Below are 26022 nucleotides of genomic sequence, written 5' to 3' on the forward strand. Positions count from 1 at the left end.
AAACAGGTTTGAAGGCACAACGGAGACCTTTTTTCCCAAGGATTTTTGAGATTTTGTGAGAAATGCCTTCAACATAAGGGAGAGAGACAAACGGGGCCTGCGATGGAGAGGGCATGGGATTCGAGATGGAAAGGAAATGAGATTTGGCTTGGAGGAAGGCCCTAGTGATCTGCTTGTTCGAGTAGCCATTCCAAAGGAAGACTTGACGAAGATGGGAGAGCTCTTGGTCTAAGTTATCCTTATCACAAATCCGATGGGCTCTTAAAGCCAATGTTTTGAGGATCCCAACTTTCTGGCTATGGTGGTGATGAGAAGACGAATGAAGATATAAGTCAGTGTGGCTAGTGGTTAAAAACACCTTTGAGATGTGGTTTATTTAGAAGGAGGATTTAGAATTTCCTTGATAACTATTTGTACATTTTGTTAATGTATAATGGTCAAAGACATGAATAGTAATGAATACTAGTTCTAGGTTGTTACTATGATGTATTAGTCCATGTGACAATAATATAAATGTAATAAGATAATGCTTTATATTATGAGAATATCTTAATATCTTATGATTATTAATGATACTTAATTGTTCTTAAATTGAAAATCATAAATTCTTGAGTCAAGGTGTTTTATTTTGTAACCTTATAGGAAATAATCAAATTCTTTGAATCACTAGCCCTAGGTGCAAGAATTTAGAATTTGAAATGTTTAGATGAGTGAAATGTAAATTAGTTCAAAGGATGAATTATACCCATGATCTAATCTAAAGGAAGGTCAAGCCTTAAGAATTCAAATGAATCATGTTCAATTAAAAAATAAAAGAATCATAATGATAAATACAAAATTAGAATAAACTTATACACCAAAACGATGAAAACAAACTTTATAACACTATATTAAAAACAATAAAAAAATATTTACTTCCATTCCTTATGATTACGTTATTTTAACTTATTTAAAAATATATTATAACTAAAACTAGAACATAACCAAATAAACCTTTCTTTTAAAATAAACATTTTATTAAATCTCTATTCCTTTAAATTTGATTTAAGAAAACCTCAAACTAAAATAATCTGAACCCTAATTTTTACCAAGACAAATCTCCCTAATATTCCTCCTAAACTAACCCACAATACGTCGACGGTGTCCAAGTCCCCTCTACAGAACGACGTATTCAAAGTAAACCGACGTTGCATTCACCGAACGGTAGGCTTTGACTTCAAAGTAAATAAAGTGACATTCAGGCGTTTCATGATAGATAATGGAGAAAAATTCTACTTAGTGGAATAGTCAATACACCAGGCACAAGCCGTTACTCCCACGAGAATACTTCCTGGAAAATTCATGTTTGACAATTTCGCACTACTTTATCCCCTCCTATACATGAAACAACAATTCTTCTCCTTTTAGGTACAATATTACAATCTCATTTGAAGTAGAAGAAGAAACAACAATGGAGTGCAGTCTGTGTGGCGATGTGGGCTTTCAAGTCTACTTATTCCAATGCAAAAAATATTTAATGCGTTTTCAGCATCAGTAAGTTAGCATTTGCCCTCCTTATTGCTCTCATTTTATCCAATTTCAGCTAGACAAGTATCATGTAGGATATACAAATTTATTGTTTCCATTTGTGCAAGGACTATCAGTTTTGATCTTATGGGTTTGGCTCTTTTTGGTCAGATATTGCAGCAGAGCATGCTATGAGAAATTATCAGTGTGAGAGTATCAGTAAAGTGTGTGACTGGTGCTTCACTATTCAAGAAGAGTATGCAGGGATTACTGATAGGCTTATGATCAGGGATTCTGTTAAAAGAATTAGAAGTTCTACTGGGTTAGGAGAGTCTACAAACATGACCCAAAATAGAGAAGATAAGAGTAATTTGAAAAAATCCTGTGTTGAAATTGATGGAGAAATACCCAAAGAGCTGAAGAAGCAGAGGAATCCTAAAGTTGTATGCACTACTGAAAGAAAAGTTGGGAAGAAATATAAGCTTCTTGATGAAATTGTTTGTTGATAGCAATGGATGCAAAGAAATATAGGTCCATATATATGTATGGTGGATGCTTTGTCTAAAATGAACAGAGGGTGAATATTTTGAGAGCATGGAAAGGAGCTATGTTTGTAAATAAGCCAGCACTATGAGGGATATATATCTTTTATAGATACTAAATTGTAATTTCTACACTTCCACGATTAACTATGATTTATCATGGATGCAATCAAATTGGCGAACCCTGTAATTTATTATCGTTGAGCAATTTATGCTTTTTTTTCAAAGTATTGCATTTGTTATTTGTTTAATATATGTGTTAGATTTCAGCTGACAGAAAGAGAGCCATGGAAATAATTATAATAAGCAATCTCATACTGGCTCAGATTATTAGCCGATAGGCTATTTTTAGGTGGGGTTCGTGCCCACCGGAAAACTGTCTCACGCTGGAGTTTTTTGTGGCCCGAAGATTTCGCTGCTCTCAGGTTTTCATTTGGCACAGGCAAGGTGGGAATTCCGTCGAACAGTTACCGTGAACGGTGAATGCTTCCACATCATCTGAAATGCAAGCCATTCTATCTCAATACAAATGCGATTAAAACGTGAAACAAATCAAAATCTAAAATATACTATTTAAATCAAACAATAAATTTAGCAAGCCATTCTATCTCAATACAATACAAAACAAAACAAAAAGAGAAATTGTATTTAACATTTTTTACATAAGGCTTGTGCACAAAAACATAAATTAATTTAATCTAACAGAATTCTCACCTATTTTCGGCTTGTCATTACCCTTCCATTTCATATAAGAAAAAAATCTCTCTACAAATCTTCTTTTAGATAAGGGAAGGTTAATGGAGAGTGTTTTAAATGATTTAAGATTTTGATTATGTGATAAATTTAATATCATACTTTTAGACATATTCTATGATCTATTATGAGGATCATATATTTTTCTAATTCTTAACTCGTTCTTATATTATATTTTTAAGTTTTATTTAATAATATTAATTAATAAATAAAAATCTATATTCAAATTATAAAGATAAATAAATAATATAAATTACTATCGGCTTAACCATTGCACTTCATTCAGGTGCAAGTGCTAGTTTTATTTGTGTCTAGTTACTCTATTAATTATTTGTGTCTATTTTTGCACCATCATTTGAGTGCAAAACCTACCTCCAATTGCAAGTAGATTAAATAAGTAAATATAGTTTTGACCTTCATCTGCCATTTAAAGTATGTCTTCAATTTAAAACATTAAATTTTATAATTTTTAATTATTTTTAAAATTTGAAAATGAAAATCTAAATTATAATAAAAACTTTAAATAAATTTAGATAAAAATAAATTTTTAAAACTTAACAAACAAAAGAAAATTAATTTATTTCTAGATTGAGGTTTAGTTAAGCTCACAAGTTATAGTCTCAAGTTAACAAATACAATTTTGTGTTATAAATATTTTTTTCTCTTTACTCTTCTCTTTTACTAGAAGTTAGTTTGGTAGAGGGTAATTGCCTTTTTAATTTTTAAATTTACAAAATGGATATCCCTTTTACAAATATAGATATTCATTTCATAAATGTGATTCATGACTTTTAAAATTAAATAATGAATATTCATTTTTCTTTAGTGTTTACCAAATAAAATTTGACTTTTCACCGAACTTAGAAAAAATCTTAGATATTTATTTTCAGAGTTTGAATTAGTAAACCTATATTGCAAATGTTTGGCCCACCCTATGCTCACCTCTTTAATAATGTAGGAAATTCAGGATAACAATTGGTATTTGACATGTCTTTCCTTAAAATTTCAACCCATAATAATGTAGGAAATTCAGGATAACAATTGGTATTTGACATGTCTTTCCTTAAAATTTCAACCCATAATAATGTAGGAAATTCAGGATAACAATTGGTATTTGACATGTCTTTCCTTAAAATTTCAATCTATTAGTTTCAAAACATGAACGTTTCTATGTTGCATGTATGTCTTTTGAGTAAAATGTAAGTAGAAAAATATTATTTCTTTTAGGCAACTAATTATCTACATTTCTTCCATTGGCAACAATTAATTTTCCAATCCATATTTTTCGGATTGCATCAGAATCCAGGTCGAGGGCACTTTGGAGCTTTTGAAGGGGCGAAATTTATTTTATCAGCTGATTGTGTATTCTGGAGGTGAAAACTGGTGCGTCTCCCTTAGATAATGGCGCGATTTCCTTCCTGATGGGTCTGCAATTGCTTTCCAGAACCATTTCTTGTTCAGAGGTGGCGTGAGCTTTGGGAAGGAGGAATCAAAGCAAGAAACGGGCATAATAAAATCGATTTTTTATTTTATTTGGAACTGCATCCACTCACTGATTGCAACATCGAATACTCTGAACACCTTCTGCTGATTATCTCAGAGGCACAAACCACAGAATCCAACAATGTATTCAACTTAAACAAGATTACGGTGAGATTAGCTCGGCAGAAGATTTTTCCAGCATTATCAATTAATATCTATAGCTTATAATACACAACGGTAATCATGGATCCGGGAAGATCTTGACTAGGATTTCGAACCGAATTCCAACATAAAACAGAACCGTGAATTGCGATTATCATTGCAGAAGCCTTTTTTCACGACCGATATGCCAAGATTGCCAGGGTACACTTGCGTGATATGGAGGGCATAGAAATTGGGAATTGCAGGCGTGAGTAAATGGCATCGTAAATAGAGAGTTACAGCCTGAAGTTGATCGAGATAGGAGATCGTGTAGTAATTAAAAGTGCTCTGCAATTTCAGATCTGGTGAAGGGCATCAACGATTTTTGGATGGTAGGCATTTTGGTCAGGGCCTGTGGCAAAAGTTTATCTCAAATCATTGAAAGGGGCTTCTGGGTAAACGATCTACAGAGCTGGGAGGAAAACCGTCCTATGCGAAAGTTGTGAAGTTTTCATCTATAAATGAGGCAATTAGGGTTTCTCGGTTGAACGCTGGTGAAAAGATGATGGAAAAATAGTCTAACAGTAATAGTCTAATAGTGAAAATCAAACCGGCTCTGATTTTGGAGGTGGGTCTTCACAGGTATGGGCTTCTACTCCATGCATTGATTTACTTAGCTTGTTGTTTGCATACACATGCTATTTTTGGGGAAATATGGGGGGATGCAACTAGTTTATCTAAATTTCATCATAAATTGCAAAAAAAGTGGTCTGATATGCGCTATTTTCAATTACTCTCTACAAATGCATTTATTATTGTTTTCAACTCTTCTTCTGTTAGGGATGAAGTTTTAAAATCTTCACATTACTGGTTTGGTAAAAATTTAGTGTTTGTCTCAACTTGGAAACTATTTTATGTCCCTGCTTGGTCAAGCTTTAAATTAGTTCCTTTCTGGTTTGGCTTGCCCAAATTACCATTTGAATTTATGGACCCAAAGGTTTTGGAACAAATTGGTAACACTTGTGGTTCTTTCTTATCATCAAGATTTGATTTTGTGGAGGGGGAGGTTCTGGTAAAAATTTGTGTCCTGACTAACCCTAATAATGTTTGCCCTCAGACCTGTATCATTAAATCTCATGAGGGTATCTGGAAACAACCAACTAATAAGTTGGAGAAAGAATTTGTTAAAACTTCCTTGCAATTGGATGCTCCTTTGCTTATGGATTTTTGGAAATCCTCTATTATTGATAAGGCAGAACATTGCTTGGGTAGTAACAATAATCCATTTCTAGATAAACTATTAGTTAATGGTTCCATTGGGAAACCTCCCGCTACTTTTGAGGTTAACCGGGCTATGAGGGATGTTAGGAAGCGAGAGGTTTATGTTGTGTCTCACGATCCAGAGTCTGTAGGGTTATTTACAAGTAAGGATAAGATAGTAGCCCACCAGAATATTGTGGTTCGGGGGACAACAATGTGGATGATCGGCTTCCAAATCTCACTACCTCGAATTCCTTGGATAAGTCACTAAATGATGGTGGTGGGAATCAAGTTTGTCTTGTGAAGTCAAAAGAATACTTAAAAGGTTGTCAGCGGATTGGTCTGATTTTTGCGAAGAATGATGGGGTTGTTTCGGAGTCTAATGTTGGGGTTTCTTTTCTAGGGTTTCCTGATGATGCTATCCTTGCTCAACAAGTAAAAGAATTGGTGTCTAATTCTTCACAGCATGTTGATGTGGATGTGGATAATAACACCACCTTAGGAAATAATATTCAGTTGGGGGACATTCCTGTTATTGTGCCAGATGAAAATCTGGTTCACCAAGTGAATAATCTTTTTAGAGATCATGAGCATCAGATGGATGAGGACATTACGAATAGGGTTATCTGTTCCATTGAGAATGACTTGGGGGGATTAAATCAACCCTTCCTATTTCTGCATCTGCTAACCGTTTTGAGGTTTTAGCCTCATCAGAAGTGGGCATCATAGATAATTTAGCCATGACTTCTCCTAAGTCAAGTAAGAGTTTACCAATTGTTCAAACTCCTCTAATTAGGGCTTCATCTGTGGTTTCTCCTGGTAGGGGTAGGCCTCCAAAGAATCGAAAGACTCAATTGGAAATTGATGCTGGGATTTAGCAAACTTTGTTTCTTTCTCCTGGTGTTGGGAAAGGGAAGCATTTCGTTTCTCTTGGTGGTGCTATGAGAGGAAGTGATACTCCTAAGGGTAAGAGGAGTAAGAGGTCTATTATCAGTCCTCCTGTGACTAGGTCGGGGGATGTGAAGCATAATCTTCAAAGTAGTTTTGAAGAAGGAAAGTCATCTCCGTCTAAAGGAAAGAGGGGAGCCTCGGTCTCCCCTCGAGAGCAATGAGAATTATATCTTGGAATGTTAGGGGCTTAAATGCCCCTAACAAGAGGCACTTAGTTAAGTCCCAAATGGACTTAGTTAAGTGTGATATTGTCATGTTGCAAGAGACAAAATTGTCAAAGGAGTCCGTTGATTTGGTTTTTTCTTCTTGGAGAAAGTGGGAATTCCTCTCCTCTCCAGCTTGTGTTGCGTCAGGGGGTTTGGCATTGCTTTGGAATAACTATAACATTAAGGTTGAGCTAGTTGCTTCTACTATAAACTGGATGTTGGCCTTAGTTAAAAGCAAGCTTTCGAAGGTTAAGTTTTGGCTTTTTAATATTTATGCTCCTTCTGGTATTCAAAGGAAGACTAAATTATGGGGAGAACTTAAGAGGATTTCCTCCCCTTTAAGGCATGGTCCCTTTATGATCTTTGGGGAGGATTTTAATGCTATTATTGACTTGGGAGAAAAGAAAGGAGCTATTCTTCCTAATAAAAAAATTATGGAAGACTTTGGGATGTTCATTAAGGACATGGGTCTTTTTGATTGTCAGTTTCAGAATGGGATTTTCACATTGACAAATATGCGAAGAGATTTTTCTCAGATTGCGGAAAGGTTAGACTGGTTTTTGTTATCAGATGTTTGGATTGATTTAGAGTTCAAATTTTTTTCCTCTATTCTTCCAATTTTGGGGTCAAATCATTTTCCAATTTCCCTATCAATTCTGGAAAATAAAGCTCCTTTTAAGTCACCTTTTAAATTTGAACCTATGTGGTTTAGAGATTCTTCCTTTTTGCCTTTGCTTAAAAAATGGTGGAGTACTTCTCCTTATTGCTCTGGATCCCGAATGTTTCAGATTGTTAAGAAGTTGAGATTTTAAAATTTAGTATTAGAGAATGGAATATCTTGCATTTTAAGAACATCTTTTAGGAAAAACAAAGGATTCAAGATATGATTGAATGACTTAATTTATATGTGATTCAATATGGTATGGTGCCTCTTGTTTTTGATGAACTAAAATTGCTAAAAGCAGAGCTTGAAGAAGTTTTGTCCAGAGAAGAAATCTATTGGAGACAAAAATCGAGGGAGATCTGGCTTTCAGATGGTGATAGAAATACAAAAAAAAATCACTCTTCAACAAAAATTAAGAGAAGTAGAAATAGTATATCTTGTACTGAGTGTCCAAATGGCAGACTTTTAACAGAACAGGGGATATTGCTTCAGAGGCAGTTAGGTTTTTAAAGTCACTATTGTCTTCAGAGCATGGAGATCTTCATAATAACATTTCTTATAATATTCCTTCTTTGGTATCTTCGGAAGATAATAAAATGTTGATGTCTCCTTTTTCTTTAGATGAAGATAAGAATGTTGTTCTAGCAATGAAACCTGATAAGGGTCTGGGACCGGATGGCTTTACTCCTTTATTTTTTCAGAAATGCTGGGATTTTGTGGGAAATGATGTTTTATTGGCCCTTGAGGAAGCTAGAAGGAATAGGTCTTTTTTGAAAGAACTTAATACTACAATGATTGCAATTATTCCTAAAAAAGAGGCTACCAAGATATTTGCTAATTTTCGCCCTATTGCTTTATGTAATACTTTGTACAAGATTTTTACCAAGGCTATTTCTTTAAGGTTGGCTAAAATTCTGCCTAGGATCATTTCTTTAGAACAAGGTGGTTTTGTTCTAGGAAGGGAGACGACAGATGGAGCTATAGTGGTGCATGAGGTTCTGCATTCTATTTCTACTCAGAGAATCCCAACCATGATCCTCAAATTAGATATGATGAAAGCATATGATAGAGTAGAATGGGGGGCGTTGTGTGTTGTTCTACTTAAATTGGGCTTTTCCAAGGCATGGGTCAAATGGATTCGTGCTTGTATTTCTTCTGCAAGTTTCTCGGTTCTAATTAATGGCTCCCCTTGTGGTCTTTTCTCCTCTTCTATGGATTTGAGGCACGGGGATCCCCTGTCTCCTTTCTTGTTCATTCTTCTAGCTGAAATGTTCAGTTGGGCTATAAGAGCCACTGAGCTGGGAGGGCTTTGGAAGGGAATTAGGGTTCAAAATTTTCCACAAATCATTTGGCATTTCTTGTTTGTAGATGATACCTTGTTATTTGGTCAGGCTTCTTTGGGTGAGGCAAGAGTGATAAAGGGGATAATACAGAATTATGCATCCTTTTCTGGTTAGAAAGTCAATGTTGATAAGTCAAAGATTGTTTTCCTTCATGCTTCACAATTGGTTCCAGATAGATTGAAGATTTTTTGGGGATTTGCATCTGGAAATTTTCCTTGTTCTTATCTTGGTATACCTTTCTTCATTAAGCAGGATAGAGTTGAGTATTGGGATAAGATCATTTTAGTTATCTCTAGAAGGATCCTATCCTGGAATCATAGATGGTTATCTTTGGCTGGTAAGATTGTTCTTATTAAGTCTATCCTAAATGATGTTCCTATTTATCTCATGTCTATTTTGCAGTCTCCGAAAGTGGCTCTTGTTAGTTTGCAAGATACTCTTAGGTTCTTCCTTTGGAGTAATAATAAAGATGGTAAGAAGAAACTCCCTCTGGTAGCATGGGATAAAGTTTGTTTGCCTAAAAACCTTGGGGGCACAGGCATTAGGATTCTGGAAAGTCAGAATTTAGCCTTACATGCTAAGTTGGTTTGCAAATTGTATGAGAGACCATTCTCCTTTTGGGCACAGATTATGTTTGCTAAATATTTAAATAACGGACCAAGAGAGTATGTTTTTCAAGTTTCTAATTTGCCGTCTTGTTCAACTATTTGGAATTTTCTATGTAAATGTATATTGGTGATTTTGCCTCATCTCTCATGGATTGTTCATAATGGTAGAAAGGTCAGGTTTTGGGAGGAAGTTTGGAATGGACATCCCCCTCTGGTGAACTCGAGGGATTGTTCTCCTTTAATTTCCACTCTTTCTTCCCTTTGGGGTGTCTTTGTGGCTGATTAGTTTGAAATTGAGTATAGTGGGAATCTTAAGGTGGCAAAATGGAAATCAATTCAGTTTTTAGATATTGATCAAAATGTTAAATTGGAATATGAAAATATGTTGGGGGAGAGAGTAATAATTCTTTCTAATGGTGATGATGAACTTATCTGGACAAGGAATATCTCTAGTAAGTACACAGTTAAGGATGGTTATAATTCTCTCTTGGTTGCTAAAGAGTTATCTACTTGGCCATACAAGTTGTTTTGGCATATGGCTTGCCTCCCAAAGGCTGGTGCTTTTGCTTGGTTAGCAGTGCAGGACAAGGTCCTTACAGGAATGAGGTTGGACAGGTTGGGTATTACTGCAGTATTTTCTTGTGTCTTTTGTAATAAAAATTTAGAATCCTCTGCACACTTGTTTCTTCACTGTGATTTTGCCTATGCTTGCTGGCAGTGGTTGTTTGAAAAGCTTAATTTATCCTTTGTTATTGGTAAGGATCTCCTTTCCCACTTTAGAGCCTGGCCTCTCCTATTTGCCTCATCTTTCTATGCATGTATTTGGATTATTTCTCCATCTATTGTTATTTGGAATATTTGGTTAGAGCGTAATAATAGGATTTTTAAACAAACAAGTTCTTCCTTGGCTGAGGTTTTATTGAGGATTGAATCTCCCATCTCTGAAGTTGCTTTACCTTTTATCTATAAGAATTTGGAAACCCTTACCTTTTTTTCTCATTGGGATGGTAGGGTAACTCGAGTTTGGAGAATGTTATCAGTCTTACCTTCTCATGGATCTATTTTAAATAAGACTAATGCTATAAGTAAGAGAAATTTTGCTTGTTGGAAACCTCCTCCGTAAGGGAAATTTAAATTCAATTTTGATGGTGCTTCTCATGGGAACCCTGGCCTAGCAGGGGCAGGTATGGTAATTTATGATCATAAGGTAAGATTTATTCAGGCTTGTTGTCATGCGATTGGTTTCAAGGCTAAAAATTGTGCAGAATTCTTTGCTTCGTCCTTTGGTTTGGATATGTCTATATCTTTGGGAATTAAGGACTTGATAATTGAGGGTGATTCTATGGTTATTATTCAAAGTGTCATGAAAAAGAAATTGAATTGTTGGCAATTACAATATATACTTGATCATATTTTGCAAAAATTATATTTTTTTGATTCCTTCTTGTTTTCTCACTGTTATAGGGAAGTGAATAAGATTGCAGATTTCTTGGCTAACTTAGCCATTGACAGTGATGCTAATATGTGGGAGGTAAGTGTGGATGAGATCCCTTCCTCGATTTTGGAATAGTTGAAGTAAAGAAGGGCATAGTTGTAGTCTTCATCAACATCCTTATTTGGTGTTGCTTATCTTTGGTGCGGGTTCTGCTATGCTTGATCACAATGTTTATTTTGACAGGTTCTCTGATTATGGTTTCCTTTCTACTATGTGGTATCATTATAACCAGTGGTTTGGAGAATTGAGTTTCATAGACAGGGGGGTTCAGACTGGTTTTTTTTGGCAACAATGGATATGCATCCTTCAGTGATCATACTTTAATCTTCCTTCTATATGCTTACATTGGCAGCTTCCTTTATATCTACTGTGGCTTATGTAATCAAGAGGGGTTTTTTTAATGTACTATGCCAATGGGCATTTGGTATTGGGTAGAATAGGCTTGTGTTACTTGAGCAATACTAAAGGGTTTTCTTACTAGTTCTTTCCCTTCAGTTCTTTTTGAACAAGACACTGTAAAAAACTTTTAAAATTAATATAGTTCAGTGGTTCTATCCACTTTTATCAAAAAAAGAAACAAAAAACAAAATTAATTTTCCAAGTTGATTTGATTTCCTTCTTTAGTTGTGCACAATTTGATGGGTTGCTACTTATTTTCCTTTTCTTTTTGTCTACTATTTTTCTTTTCTTCATAAGATAGGTCATTATCTTGGTCATTGGGACTTCACTATTATTACATACACCATTTTGGAATTCCTTTGATATTGTGGGTAGTTGCAATTCTTAGTTACATAATAATTACTATTGATGATGCCATGAAATAATTTTGTAGCTTGAGTTTTCTAATAATTGTCTATCTTTTAGTATAAATATTTGTTTGAAAGGCATAACATTTCATTTTTCAAATAGAAGCAAAATTATAAAAGAGATTTCTAATCTTTCCAATAGAAATGAGGAAGAGTTGTTACATTAGAAAACTAGGTTGTGAAGAAGTGGAACATGCCAATTTTTTGGGACTTGAAATACATATTGTAATTGATTTAGGGGATTTAATTGATGATAAGTTAATATAGAATAATTAAAATGAATTTCAATAGTTCATTGGATGATAAAGATGTAAACAAAACAATGGGGAGGGTTAGAAGGGAAATTAGTTATATTTATTGATTTATGATTAGACAATCATGAATATTTTAATGTTAATTTCACTTGACAATTAAGTTCAAGATTCTTTCTACAGACAATACATCTTAGATTTTAATGGACCTATATTGTTGGCAAGAGACACTATACAGATCATCTAATGTTGTCATTGATGGCAACTGAAGTCAGTTATCCTATTCGTGGTGATTGATTATTCTATACTAGAAGTCAGAATGAAGATTTGGTCAAGTGCAATGGTTAGAACAATGCATCCAGCAGAATGTCATATTTTGGTTGCCACTTCATTTATGTTGAATATTTTGTGTTGCGGACCTAAAGGATGTTAGTTATATGTCTAGAGTACCTTATTCTAGAATCTTAGCCTCTGATGTTGATTCTCGAGTGAGTTAGAAGGTCTAATGAATTAGTTTTTGGGTCGAACATTGTTGTATGGCTGACTTGGATAATTGATCTTTGTGCAGAATTGATGAAGTAATTTTGGTGATAGTGTTTGTGTTCAAGGATGGTTACCTGACATATGAGTAGTGTGCACAGACAATTCTTTTTGGTCTGCATATGCATTGGAGTTCAGATTGAGCTGACTATGTATGCATGTTTCATCATTTGTATAGTGTTCTTGAAGATGACATTTAATTATCCTAATTTGTTGTTACGAATATAAAAGACCGATAGATATGATCATTTATGATATCGGTGGAAGAGTGAACACTGTTTGTGATTGATTGTGCATAGTTTCACGTTTGCAAGTGAAGGATTTATGCTCTAGAATATTGCAAATTAGCAAAACAAAGCAGTGTAGCAGAGCAATGGAAGAATAAGTGTTTTGTGCTTAACCAGAACTGTACCCTACCATTTGTAGATGCTATTTTTTCAGTTCAAACATTACAATTATCTTTTGTTAAATATTTTGTAAGGCAGTGAGCCTTTCGGGGTTATTGCCCTTCTTTCTTTTGAGAAGTGAGCTCTAGGCAGTGTGCCTAAATGCATGTGCATTCCCAATGTAATATTTGTATACTTTGCAGAGTATATTTGTATTGTGGATCTCATCCCCACCATAGGTTTTCCCTTAACCGGGTTTTCCATGTATAATTCTAGTGTTATGGTGTTGTTGTTGATTACATTTTGTTTTTGCATCTTTCTTTTGTTCATTTTCATTAAGTGGCTAAAAGAACAAGCTAATAAGATTAAAAAATTTAAAACACTAATTAACCCCCCCCATCCCCCCCCCCTCCCCTCTCTCAGTGTTCCTTGATTCCAACACTACAACTTAAAGATGAAGTATAAATTTCTATACTAACTTGGTCCTTAGGCACTTTGTCCTTGCACTTATCAATCATTTACTATTAAATTGAGTTTCCCTTCACCTATGGCTAAATGGTTAAGTCTAAAAAGGTGGTAGTGCTGAAAAACACCTTGGGGATGAAACCTCCTCAATAATAAGTTGGACCCTTTGTTAATGTCTAATGATGAAAGACATGATAAGAAATGAATACAATTTCTTAGGATGTTACCATGATGTATTTGTTAATGTGAGGATTATCTAAATGTAATAAGATGATTCTTTATATTAAGAGATTGTCCCACTATCCCATGATTACTAATGATCTATAATTGTTCTTAAATACAAAGTCCAAAATGCTTAAGTGAACATGCTTTGTTTTGTAAGCTTACAAGTAATAATCAAATTTGGAAATCACTCCCTTCAAGAGCAAGAATTTAACATTTGAATTATTGAAACACGAGTGAAATGTAAAATAATTAAAAGAACAAATTGCACTCATGATCTTATCTGAAGGAATCCTAGAATTTCAAAAACATCTCGTTCAATGAAAAAATAAAATTATTCAGAAATTTGATAAACGCAAAGTTAAAATTAACTTATACAATAAAAAATAAAAACAAACTTTATAACACTATATTTACAACAATACCAAAATTATTTACTTTGATTTCTTATAAATTAACTTATTTATAAAAAATTTTATAATTAAAACTAAAACCATAACCTGAACAAACTTTTTATAAAATAAACGTTCTATTAACTTTCTATTACTTTAACTTTGTTTCAAGAAAACCTCAGAATTAAAACAAACTAAACCCTGCTTTATAATGAGACAAATCTCCCTAACATTCCTTTTAAACTAGCCCATAACAACACGACGATTTTGTCGAAGTCCCGTCTACATAACAAACGTATTCAAAGTAAACATACGTTACATTCACTAAACCATACGCGTTAACTTTTCATGTAAACGCAAGTCATATTCACGCGTTTCATGATTTATAAAAAAAAAAACCAAAGGAAATATATTGGGAAGCTAAAGGATATTAAAGGAGGTGACTCTATGAAGAATATCTATGTTTTTAAGAATTTTTTTTTTTCATGAATATATTACTAAAACCATGTAATTATGTATTTTCTATCTACTTCTATATATTTTTTCAGGGTTCTAAAATACTCTCATTTCAATGTTTACAACATTGAAGTTCATTGATTCAATAATTAATATATTAAACTTATATTACAAAATTAACTTTATTTCCTACAATTATATTTCATAGCAATTGAACGATACATTTTAATTTATATATGTTTAGTTTTATTATGATATTGAAAACCCACCCATAAAGTTATAAAACATGTTGATGTTTGTTTATGCGTTGACCTAAATCATGTTGATGCATGTTTAAGTGTGAAGCTCAAATGGCCTTGATGGAATAGTATACTTAACCAAATGTAAAAGAGGAACATGAGGACCAAATGAGAAACACATAAAAAATGTGTTCCTTCTAAGAGAATAGCTAATAAAAAAATGTTTCATCTTCTTGCTAATTAGAAAGCGACTATAGACTATAATCACATGGACTACAATCATTATTGAATTCTTATATTCAAGAGCTTGGTTTTCTTTTAACAAAAACACTAATCACCAAAAACATTTTCCATTCTGGAGTAAGTTGAATATTCATATATAGAACTCAAATAATATAAAACATGGGCAAATGCATGTCACAATATCATCCTTACTTTTATTATAAAACTCAAATAATATTAAACATTGTGACTATAGAATATAATCACATGGACTATAATCATTATTGATTTCTTATATTCAAGATCTTGATTTCCTTATAACAAAAACACTATTCACCAAAAACATGTTCCATTCTAGATTAAGTTAAATATTCATATGTAGAACTCAAATAATATAAAACATGGATATATGGATGTCACAATATCATGTTATCCTTATTTTTATTGCTGCAAGTTGTAATTATCAAAGTAGTGCTAGTATATTGTTAATATCAAAGTAATCTTAGATGTGTTATGGGCATTCAAACTCTTTCTAACTTTCTAACAATGTGTTCTTTATTTTTCTATTAGACGAAATTAAAGGAAACAGAGATCTTTAGGATTCCCTTGACATGTAATAATTTTACATGTATTTCTTTTATTTGTGTTGTACATCAAGGATTTGTATTGGTTCTTCACACAACCACAATATTAATGAATTGGTCTAGCCTTTTGTGTTATGTAAATATTGATGGGTCCTAGAATATGCTTTAAGCTTTACAATTTGATATTATGTGTTTTCAAGCGACATATATATCTATATAGAGTTCATTTTTCTTTGCATAATTGTATAGTTGTTAGATCGTTGAGTTTATTGTATGTTTTATGAGACATATATGACTTTTATTCTTTACAAAATGGACTATAATTATTTTGAAGTTAGCTCTATAATTTATCTCTTAAAGGAGAATGGAAAGTTTAACAATATAACAGTAAAGCCATTAAATTTACAATAATGACACTATTGTATCCTTACTAAAACACTTGTTCTACCCTCCTTATATATTACAAGTGATTTTACAACACTCCCATCTCAAAGTATACAAATTCCATTGCCACAAATTCAATAACTCTTTATATATAATCAACATTAATCTTATTTCATAAACTAAATTTCATATATGAAAAAAAAAACATTCATTGATATATATTTGTATGGTTTGATTAAGACATTGAAAGCCCACCCACCAAGTAATAAACATTTTGGTTCCAGTTGAAGTGTCAACCTCAAGTGCTTTTTATGGAATGGTATACTTAACCAGATGAGAAAAATTAAAAAATATTTTCCTTCTAATCAAATAGCTAAGGAAAAATGGTCCATGCTCCTCCTAATCAGATAGCGTCTATACATTAAAACCTCAGGGACATGGACATCATTGATTTTTTTATATACTGTCCATAGTCAATTGAATATTCATACATACTGTTCACAGTCAATTGAATATTCATACAAAATACTTCAGAATAGCATGAAGACTCAAGTCCAAATTAGGTCTGGCAAAATATTCATAAACAATTAAAGTTGTTTTGGACATTTCTTTCTGAAAAGTAACTTCCCTGCACTGAAATCCATTACAATCAACAGATAATTTCATTAATAAGTTTGTATCTCTTCCTAACTCTTCTATCACTGTAAATCAAACCAGATTTCTCCTGCTTCTTCAGCTTTTTGGGCATCTGCCCATCAATGTCAACACAACTGTTTTCCAAATTTCCTTCCAATCTGCCATTGTGTGTAAATTTCAAACATTCTCTAAACCCAACACAATTTTTCACTCTTTCAACAGGTTCCCTACTGATAGACTTAATATCAGACCCAGATTCTCGAAATATGCTTTACTGCAATACCTGAAGCAAAAATGTGGGCATATGTTCAATTAATGGGACTAAAATAAATGTATTTCATGAATTATACCTATGAACACCTTCAATAAAATTTCTAAATTGGAATGCTCTACAAGAAAATTTTCTCCTAAAAAAATATAAGAGAAGGTAAATTTTGAGCTTACTGGTGCTGAAAACGCCATTGACATTTTGTGCATTGGAAGAAATAGATTTGGAAGCCCACATCTCCACACATGCTGCACTCCATTAATTCTCCTTACTTTCAGACTGTAATTTCCTAACATATAAAAAATGGAAAAACTGCCCAACATATAAAGAATGGGAAAACCTTTGACCAATGATCTTGTCAATCTCGTGCATTGCATGATGACTACCGAAAATTAAGCTATAATTAAACGCTGAATCGAAGAAATATTGGGTAATGGAGAATCAATCCAATCCCTATGGACAGTGAAAGTTTCTTGTTTTTTAATTGTTGTTGTTATTTTATATATTTAGGCGTGACGACTATAACGCAACTTAGAAGATAAGTTCCTTATTTTGCAAATTTTCTTTTCATCAAGCCGCAAATTTTGACTGAGAAAATTTCGCCCATCCATTTAGGCATGGATTTGAACTTATTTTGCACTATTTTCTAGGCCAGATGATTTGTTCTTTTAAGGATGGAATGATGTGTTTTAGAGGTTTAACTTATTTGCTAGATCTCAAGTGAATTTCTTTCTTGTTGTGTAGATTTATCTGTCCATATCTTACTCAATCTAATGGAATAATTACCTAATGCTAGGTTAGAATTATGAGATAAATTTATAATTAGTTATTGCACCTTGGTGTGCAATGGGTAATGTCAAAGAGGTGTGGAAGATCAATCAGGGAAAATTTTGGTCTAATTTATGCATAAAATTTTGTAGTACATGAGGTCAATTGGTAGGACATTAAGAAAATAATGTTATTTGTGGAACAAAGGTCTCAATTGAGAAGTGATAGATTCAACTCAACTATGCTTCCACATACAAGGATGCAATCATAACTAAAACAAAACCTTTAAATCATAACTATGCATCTCCTTACAAGGATCCATTGCCAACAAGCTCATGTTATGTTTGCAATAGGGTGAGAGGGAGAGAGAGGACGATATAAGAATAGAAAGAGGGAGAGATAGATGGAGAAAAAGTGTGTGTGTGTGAGAGAGAGAGTGTGTGGTAAATAGATAGAGATAGAGATAGATATGAAGATATAGATATATGTGAAGATGGAGAAAGAAGAGAGGAAGATAGAGCTTTTAGAGTACCATTATTTAGTCTTTTTAAAAGATTTTTGGTGCATTTTGGGGTTTTGTTTTTGTGGCTTTGTATTGCAAGTAAAAGTCAAAGCTTGCTAGGTCGAATTAGAGGTAACCATTGGATATACAAGGGTTGAGAAAGTCGAGATTTTATTTTGTTTTGTCCAAATTAGGCACTAGATGTCAAATCCATGAAGGTTTGTAGTTTGAAGGTGTCACAGTGATACAAGCATCATAATTATGTAGGCAATTTTCAAACAAAGATATCTCAGTCATCTAGGCTCCTTTTTGCAAGCAATTTCTATTATTGAAGTACAATTTTGTGCTTGTCATAGTGGTTTAGGTTTTCTCTTATTTTCATACATGTTTTTTTCAAAAAACTATGAAATTATTTTTTTAAAAACTTTTGGGGCCTTGTTCAAGCTCATATGGACTCCTTTTTACATACATTTTTTTTGAAAGTGCATAATTTTTCTTTTATTTCATAGTGGTCTTATCAGTTTGTATTCATTGTGATAAAAAAATCACTTTCAGTAAATGACCTTATTTGGTTTATTTTTGGCAAGTATAATGCATAGATCATAGTTTAGTCTTTTACACATTAATTTGAGTCTAATTAGCCTAATTATGGCTGTTATAATCACTAAAAATCAAAAGTCAATTTTACCTTGTTTTGCAAGTGGCCATTGTAATTGCACTAAGAATAAAGTGTTGAATCATTTTTTTAGGAGTTTCTTTGATTCAGTGAATTTCCGGGGTAACCTTACAGTGGTTGATTGCATTATTTTGCATGTTTTTGTGTTCTAATTATGAGAAAAACTCAAATTGAACTCCTAATATCACATAATTATGCATGAAATCAATATGGAGTTATCTCACGAGAAAGGGTTATGTCGGCTATTTAAAGGAAACAATTTCTCAACCAACTAATCCTAATGCATTATCAAAATGGGAGATTGAAAAAGAGAAGACACTTGGATGTATATGTTTATTAGTCTCATTTAATTTGTAGTTTTGTATTGAATCATGTAAGACATCTAAAGATGCATGGGAGACTCTTGAAACATTCTATGATAAATTTAATAAGATTAGGAGACATTAGATTGATAATGATTTGATGAATCTTGATCCAAGAATTGTTTACTACATCCAAGACTACATATCCAAAATCAACCAATTAAGAACACAACTAAATGAATACAATATTCAAAAACAGGATTTACAATTGGTTTTTAATGTGAATCGAAGCTTGGTCATGAATATTTAGTGTTTGTTTCTAGCTTTCATACACATAGGCATTCTATGGGAGCATCATATAATGATCCTAAGTTTGATGATTTTCAGATCTCCTAATCCAATAGGAAGCAAACTTAATTCACATGGGTCTAATCTATTCTTCTACACACCAAGCATTGGAGGCAATGGAGCCTATAGAAAAGAAAGAAATAGTGAATCTTGATAATAAAAAAAGAAAAAGAATAAAATGAAGAAGCTAATTAAAGAATTTGAATTCTCTCGCTCTTAAGGTGAATTACCTAAGAAGGAGAATCTTACTTCTCCATATTGCAAGAAGATAGGATATGAAGAACACTATTGATATAAAAAGGATACTGATAAATGAGGCATGTTCTCGATATAAATAGAATTAGTTTGGGTGATCATACAGATCTGTGTCGCACTTTAGACTAATAATGCTTGTTACCATCGGAAGGGTTCTGGCCGGAACACTTCCGGCCAGACCGATTTGGTAGCCATGCAACGCTCGTGTGGCAAAGGGTTTCCAGCTGGAAACGGAAACCCCTTGCCCTATATAAAACCCAAAATCCACCCAAGCCCCTCATTTTGAATTGAGCGGCTTGGAGTTGAGCAGGAGGGCGAAAAGATTTCCAGAGATCCGGTCAGAAGGGTTTCGACGGAAGTCCCCTTTTTTAATTTTTTTTAAACGTATTTATTGTATCATATTAATTTATGTTGTTTTTTTTAATATTTTTAAATAGAAAATTAATTTTTGATAGAAAATTAGTTTTTTTAAATAGTTTAAATTTATTTATTTATTTTTGTATTTATTGTATCATATTAGTTTAGAATATTAGAAAATAAATACATGCATGTACATAAATACACACATACATACAAATAAATACACAAACATACACATACATACATACATACATACATACATACATACATACATACATACACATGCCTACAAACCTACATGCATACACAAACATACATATCTACCTACATACATGCATACATACATATACATACATATAAAATAATTATATGTATACCTTAGGATATACACATACACATACACATACATAAAAATAAACACATATACATACATAAACATACATACATAGGTCTACATACATACATACACACACATACATGTACATACCTACATGTACATACACATACATACATACATACACATACATACACACATACATATATACATACATACACATACATACATAAATACACATAAAATAATTATATACATCTTAGGACATTAATACACCTCAGGACATGCTATCAAGGGTCGTGTATGGTCCTGAGGGGTCACACAAGTGTTAAAACATGTGTGTGACCCCTCAGGAACATACACGACCCCTGATACGATTTTTTGAGGTGTATGTATGTATGTATGTGCATGTATACATCCTAAGGTGTATATAGTTATTTTATATGACCCCTTAGGACCACACAAGGCCTCTTACGACACATGTGCACCCCTTAGGACCTATTAGGACCACATAAGACCAAATTGTGTTGCAAGGGGTCTTATGTGGTCCTAAGGGGTCATGCATTGGTTCACACAAGGCCCCTTATGACACATCTGCACCCCTTAGGACCTATTAGGACCACATAAGACCAAATGGTGTCCCAAGGGGTCTTAAGTAGTCCTAAGGGGTCACGCATGTTTTCTAACACATGGGTGACCACTTGGAACCACATCAGGCCCCTTACGACACATGTGCACCCCTTAGGACCTATTAGGACCACATAAGACCAAATGGTGTCGCAAGGGGTCTTATGTGGTCCAAACAGGTTAAGCATGTGTTGTAACACATGGGTGACCCCTTAGGACCACACAAGGCCCTTTACGACAAATGTGGACCCCTTAGGACCTATTAGGACCACATAAGACCAAATAGTGTTGAAAGAGGTCTTATGTGATCCTAAGGGGTCATGCATGTGTTCTAACACATGTGTGATGCCTTAGGACCATACAAGGCCCCTTATGACATATCTCCATCCCTTAGGACCTATTACGACCACATAAGACCAAATGGTGGTGAAAGGGGTCTTGTGTGGTCCTAAGGGGTCACACATGTGTTCTAACACATGGGTGACCCCTTAGGACCACATAAGACCCATTACAACACATGTGCACCTCTTAGGACCTATTACAACCACATAAGACCAAATGGTGTTGAAAGGGGTCTTATGTGGTCCTAAGGGGTCACACATGTGTTCTAACACATGGGTGACCCTTTAGAACCACACAAGGCCTCTTACAACATATTTGCACCCCTTAGGACCTATTACGACCACATAAGACCAAATGGTGTCGCAAGGAGCCTTATGTGGTCCTAATGGCTCACACATGTGTTCTAACACATGGGTGACCCACTAGGACCACACAAGGCCCCTTACGACATATTTGCATCCCTTAGGACCTATTACGACCACATAAGACCAAATGGTGTCGAAAGGGATTTTATGTGGTCTTAAGGGGTCACACATGTGTTCTAACACATGGGTGACCCCTTAGGACCTATTAGGACCACATAAGACCAAATGGTGTCGCAAGGGGTCTTGTGTGGCCCTAAGGGGTCACGCATGTGTTCTAACACATGCGTGACCCCTTAGGACCACACCCCTTGTGACACATTTGCACCCCATAGGACCTATTATGACCATATAAGACATATGTTGAAATTACTTAAATTGTATATGCAATTCTAAATTAATACCCCTTAGGACCACACAAGGCCCCTTAGGATGACACAAGGCCCCTTACGACACACCTGCACCCCTTAGGACCTATTAGGACCACATAAGACCAAATGGTGTGAAAAGGGGTCTTATGTTGTCCTAAGGAGTCAAGCATGTGTTCTACCACATGAGTGACCCTTTAGGACCACACAAGGCCCCTTATGATACTTGTGCACTCCTTAGGACCTATTATAACCACATAAGACCAAATGGTGATGCAAGGGGTCTTATGTATGGTCCTAAGGGGTCACACATGTCTTCTAACACATGGGTAACCCCTTAGGACCATGCAAGGGCCCATACGACACATCTGGACCCCTTAGGACCTATTACAACCATATAAGACATGTTGAAATTAATTGAATTGTATATGCAATTTTGAAATTAGTACCCCTTCGGACCACATAAGGCCCCTTAGGACCACACAAGACCCCTTAGGAATACACAAGGACCCTTATGACACATCTGCACCCCTTAGAACCTACTAGGACCACATAAGACCAAATGGTATCGAAAGGGATCATATGTGGTCCTAAGGGGTCACGCATGTGTTCTAACACATGGGTGACTCCTTAGGACCACACAAGACCCCTTACGACACATCTGCACCCCTTAGGACCGATTACAACCACATCAGAACAAATGGTGTCGCAAGGGATCTTATGTGGTCCTAATGGGTCACCCATGTGTTATTAGGATCACCCATGTGTTCTAACACATGGGTGACCCCTTAGGACCTATTATGACTAGATAAGACCAAATGGTGTCGAAAGGGGTCTTATATGGTCCTAATGGGTTAGGCATGTGTTCTACCACATGGGTGACCCCTTAGGACCACACAAGGCCCCTTACGACACATGTACATCCCTTAGGACCTATTAGGACCACATAAGACCAAATGGTATCGCAAGGGGTCTCATGTGGTCCTAAGGGGTCTAACACATGGGTGACCCCTTAAGACCACACACAGCCCATTACGACACATGTTCACCCCTTAGGACCTATTAGGACCACATAAGACCAAATGGTGTCGAAAGGGGTATTATGTGGTCCTAAGGGGTCCCACATGTGTTCTAACACATGGGTGACCCCTTATTACCACACATGGCCCATGACAACACATCTACACCCCTTAGCACCTATTAGGACCATATAATACCAAATGGTGTCAAAAGGAGTCTCATGTGGTTCAAAGGGGTGATGTGTGTGTTCTAACAAATGGGTGACCCCTTAGGAATGCACAAGGCCCCTTACAACACGTGTGCACCCCTTAGGATCTGTTACGACCACATAAGACCAAATGGTGTCACAAGGGTTCTTATTTGACCCTAAGGGTCACGCCTGTGTTCTTAGGACCACACATGGGTGGCCCCTTAGGACCACACAAGGCCCCTTACGACACATTTTTACCCCTTAGGACCTATTACGACCATATAAGACATATATTGAAATTAATTAATTTGTATATGCAATTGTAGATTAATACCCCTTAGGACAACACAAGGCCCCTTAGGACCACATAAGGACCCTTACGACGCATCTGCACACCTTAGGACCTATTAGGACCACACAAGACCAAATGGTATCGCAAGGGGTCTTATGTGGTCCTAAGGGGTTGGTCGCGCCCACAAAAGGATATGAAAATCATAGTAAAACTTTTCCTGGGAATTGGGCATTCCATCAGGTGACCAATATCTCTCTCTGTAGACGTTCATTTACTTGTCAAACCAGGGGACGTATACTTTAAATGGCGCAGCAAAATATATGCACTAGGAACTCATTTTGGTCAAATCTTAGCAGAAATACATACTGGAAAGAAATTCTACCTACGCTACAGGAAGGTAATGCAAAGCTCTTTAACTCAACTATGATTTGATTAAAACAAAAATCATGGTAACTACAACTGAAACACAAACTATGAACTGGCCTTATGCTGCAGGAACAGGCACAATGATGGATTCCTTGTGCTGCAGGAGCAATGTAAAGCTGAGTTTGTATAAAAACTTTAAAGATGAAAGCAAACTGAAGCTTTAACAAGAAAGAACAACTAACTAACTACCTACAGATACCTACTAAGTGAGCCCCCTTAGCAAGCATCTCCTGATTACGCCAATGCTAAACTCAGAACTTCACTGAACTTTATTCATAAAAATAGAATGATATACATTGTTTTGTTGATGTGGAAACTAACAACAAACTCTGTCTCTGGTTAAACAGATTCTGTCTTTCATTATCATATTGATTCTTACATGATAACTACTATTCTGATTCTATCTTACTCTATCTATCATCTTCCTCCTTCTCTCTCGCCCAAGAGGAGAGCTTTATTTAAAAACAGGAGAGCAACTAACTAACTAACTCTATCAAAGAAAGACGTGGGAGTAAAATATATCCCCGAGTCAAGGAACAAACTTCATAAATGAATTTATGCGTTCAACCCGATCCAGAGAGAATCTAGCACTCCACTCTTTCCCAATTAACTGCCATTAAAATTCTTTCCCATGGTTTCGGTTACAGAGTCTTCGCCGGAGCTCCCTCGAAGTCGTGCGGGAAATGGACTTTACTGCAAGGCCGAGATCGGCTGCGTTTGACTCGATCATTCTTCAACAACCTACGAAAGAAAAGGTAACAGGCAACAGAAAAAGGCATATGGCACATACACGATATCTATTCATTATTCACACATTTAAATTCAGTACATCATTCAAAAACTGTATATGATATATCAGTCATTTTAGGGAGTCAACGAGGCAATAAATGCAATCGAGTCAACACAATGAGCTGCAGGAATATAAAAGTATCTTGCTACAGGATATCCCAAAAAGGTTTCAACAAAGTCTAAACATTCATGAAATAACAAAAGAAAAGGCATTTAAAAGTTTATCATAACATCCAAATTATGAGCATATTTTAAGCTCATCACTGCCCCCTACTCAGTCCAATGCTGGTCCTCCAGTATTAACTTTCCTGGTGGTTTCTCTGAAGTCAGTGGCTGCTACATGACTCTGAAATGGATTTTTAAACTTGTAATAAAATCCTCTGAAATCCCGGCATTTTTCATACCTTTGGTCTTCTAATTCATTGTTAAGATTTGTAGCCTGGTGAGGATAAAGTGGCCACATTAGCATAGGGGGTCTGAATGTCAGCGGTAACCACAGTTCAAATCTTGTTTGAAGTCCCAATTGAATATATCTGCTGGTTCATTTGAGAGCTGCTGTGAAATTTAGGGGACCATGTGGTTCTGATTTTCTTAACCCAACAGTTAATCTCTCTCATCTTTTCTCATTTCTGGTGAATGCCAATTTCCAAAATGAATATTTTTGTGTCTGGAATTCATCATATACTTGTTTTCTGATATCAAATATTTTCTCTCTTGCTGAAACATTATTGATACCATATGTCAGATCAAACCAATCTTTCAACATTACATGGGGGTTTGAACTTTGAGAACGTAATGGAACAGGCTCTGTTTTCTCAGCTTCCTCATATGTTTCCCACTGTCTGCCATAATTCACCTCATTTGCTACCCATGATATAAATGCTCTCAAATGAATATCACCAATATATGGAAGAGGATTCCATTCTATTTCAAATGGTATTAAAAAGCTATGCAAATAGAATTCACACAAAGAATTCCTTAACCAGTTAGGGGCTGCCTGGTATGCTTCATAGAATTCCTTGGCAGTATGAATTATAGGATCTTGGTTTCTGGAAATTCTCATCAATTGGAACCATAAAAATTGTTCTTTAAGGCACAGAGCATAAACTCTGGGTGGTGGTCTACATTCCATAATCTGACCAGTTACTTTTAATATTTCATCCATTTTTGCTTTCAACTCAGCAATTTCTTGCTTCTGACTTTCAATTTTCTTTTTCAATTTCTTCTTTTCTATTCCCCATAGACTTTGTTGCATGTCA

This window comes from Cryptomeria japonica, chromosome 11, assembly GCF_030272615.1.
Source record: "Cryptomeria japonica chromosome 11, Sugi_1.0, whole genome shotgun sequence".
Lineage (NCBI taxonomy): Eukaryota > Viridiplantae > Streptophyta > Pinopsida > Cupressales > Cupressaceae > Cryptomeria > Cryptomeria japonica.